Below are 3,146 nucleotides of genomic sequence, written 5' to 3'. Positions count from 1 at the left end.
TTAATGATAATTGTATATTAGTAAGCCATATGAAAACTTTCATTTAAAAGTCTGCAAAATTACATCAGTCTTGGAAAAAATTCTATGTTAACAATAACAGGTAATATATCTTTACTAAAATACACAGTCTCAGTTTACTGACCATCATAAAGTAAAAAAAAGACTGCACACACTGAAATGTCTCGCCTTCTTTACTAACCATTGATATTATGTTGATAGTTCTAAATATAAAGCTTTACTACAACTATCACATAAACTTAACATAATCCAAGAAAATGAGGTCAAAGGTCAGATAAACCAAACTGGAAATACATGTACACCTTACAATCATTCCATACACCAAATATGCTTTAAATATACATGTAGTTAACCTATTGCGTATCTAAGAAACAAACTTAACCAGGAAAACTTAACATTGATCAATGAACCAAGAAAATGAGGTCAAGGTCAGATAAACCCTGCCAGACAGACATGTATACCTTACAATCATTACATGCTTTAAATATAATAGTTGACCTTTTGCATATAGTATCTAAGAAACAATCTTAACCAGGAAAAAACGTAAGATTAACCAATGAACCATGAAAATGTGGTCATGGTCAGATAATAATTGCCAGACAGACACATACACCTTACAATCATTCCATACACCAAATATTGTTGACCTATTGCTTAAAGTATTAGAAAAATAGACCAAAAAACAAAAAGAGCAATGAACTGTAAAAATGAGGTCAAGGTCAAATAAAACATGCCAGACTGACATTTACATCGTAAAATATTTCATACACCAAATATTGTTGACCTATTGCTAAAAGTATTAGACTAGAGGCTCTCAAGAGCCTGTGTCGCTCACCTGTATCTACTGTGGTATTGGAAATCATGTAAAATAAGGTAAAAATCATAATAAATAATATTACATCCAAGGGTCCGGAAACGGTCATATTTGCCAGTCATGTCCTAAGATGAAAGTATTTGTCCGAAACGAGTAATTGGGATTTAGGACAAATTTTATTTTTTACAGAAGTAATTTCGGCCATTTCATTGACTCAATGTTTGAAATCGGATTTCTTAGTCGCCATTTTGCACTTGTGATCACTTGTTTTTGTTTATAATCCCTTTCCTGTAATAAAACTGCCACTACAGTAGTTTGATAATCCTGAGGGCCCTCCTAATATCTATATCAATGCCTCCGGGAAACATTGGCTAATGATCGCTAATCACTTTTTACCTGTGGTTTTAATTCACACCTGACAGTGATCACAAGCTCAGAATAATATCTTTAAAACATTAAAGTTCCCTGACAAGTGTATTCATTATTTATTTACTTTTCATCAAAGACAGTCATCAATTCTGATTTATAAATTAAATCTAAATTTACGTAGAAAAAAGTATTTTTTCATGAGTAATACATGTGCTTTATTTACTATGTAATACGCATGCGTGAAATTGTCTTCAGCAAATTTAATATTATTTAATCGTAAAATGCCAATTGATTTCATGCTAAATTAAACGAGTGCAACTATTATCTGTTATATTCAAACACTTTTAAAGGTAATAAAATAAAAAAGCCATAAAAAGCAGGTGATTTCCTGTCAATTTGATAAACAAAAACAAATCCCTGAAATGAATCCGGAATTATTCGTACATTAAAATATCGCAAACTTCCGGTTTTAACTTTTGTCAAATCGAAAGAAACGTAAGCAATGTCTGAGAAATTAACCATTTTGAGTCATTAAAATCATTTTAATTTTAGACTGTTGCCTTCCCTAAACTGTCCTTCATGGTAATGGTAAGACATTTACTTAGTAAATGCGATGAAACAGCAATACAAGTTCGCCATGTTCGTTGATGCTATGAATATAGTCAAGTTGATATCGACAATTTGAAAAGGGGCACCAACTTTTCAAACTTCTCAAAATGTCCGAAATTGTCTGGAAAAATATCCGGATCCTTGTTACATACCCCAATAATGATTGAGACCAAGTTTGGTTTAATTTGGCCAAGTAGTTAAATTAAAAGCAGGTCATCCCATTGTAGTCTTACAATAGTTACTGAAGACCCCTTATCATTATTTGAATTGTTTTCAAGTTGTGACACATTTGTAATTGTTTTTTTAACAATTTTCCCATAGACTTCTATAGTGAACCCCTATGTTCTATTTTTAGCCATGGTGACCATCTTAGTTGATGGGGGGGGGGGGGGGGGGGTAATCAGATATTTTTTTTTTAAACTAGATACCCTAAGGATGATTTAAGACAAGTTTGGTTTAATTTGGCTATGTAGTTTCAGAGGAGAAGAATTTTGTAATCGAGTACAAAAATTTCCGATAAATTGTGAAAAATTGACTTTAAAGGGCAATAACTCCTTATGGGGTCAATTGACAATTTTGGTCATATTTGACTTATTTGTAGATCTTACTTTGCTGAACAATTTTGCTGTTCACAGTTTATCTCTATCTATTATGATATTCAAGATAACAAGAGTGCACAGGCTGAAATGTCTCGCCTACTATACTGACCATTGATTTTATGTTGATAGTCCAACATATAAAGTTTTACTACAAATATCACATTAACATTTATGATTCAAGAAAATGAGGTCAAGGTCAGATAAACCAAGCCACAAATACATGTTCACCTGCTTATAGTATAAAAGAAAGAGACCAAACCTTGGAAATTCTATATTGACCAATGAACCATGAAAATGAAGTCAAAGTCAGATGATCCCTGCCAGACAGACATGTACACCTTAAAATCATTCCATGCATCAAATATAGTTGACCTATTGCTTATAATACTGAAGAAACAAAGTTAACCAGGAAAACTGAACATTGACCAATGAACCATGAAAATGAGGTGAAGGTCAGATGATACCTGCCAGACAGACATTTACACCTTACAATCATTCCATACATCAAATATAGTTGACCTATTGCTTAAACTATAAGAAAAACAGACCAAAACACAAAAACTAAACATAAACAATGAACCATGAAAATGAGGTCAAGGTCAAATAAAACCTGCCAGACTGACATCTACATCATAAAATATTTCCATACACCAAATATAGTTGACCTTTTGCATACAGTTATTAGAAAAACAGACCAAAACACAAAAACTGAACATTGAGTAATGAACTGTGAAAAT

Source organism: Mytilus californianus, unplaced genomic scaffold, assembly GCF_021869535.1.
Source record: "Mytilus californianus isolate M0D057914Y unplaced genomic scaffold, xbMytCali1.0.p SCAF_94, whole genome shotgun sequence".
In the NCBI taxonomy this organism is placed as follows: domain Eukaryota; kingdom Metazoa; phylum Mollusca; class Bivalvia; order Mytilida; family Mytilidae; genus Mytilus; species Mytilus californianus.
The sequence above is the reverse complement of the archived record's forward strand: the minus strand, read 5'-3'. Positions refer to the sequence as shown.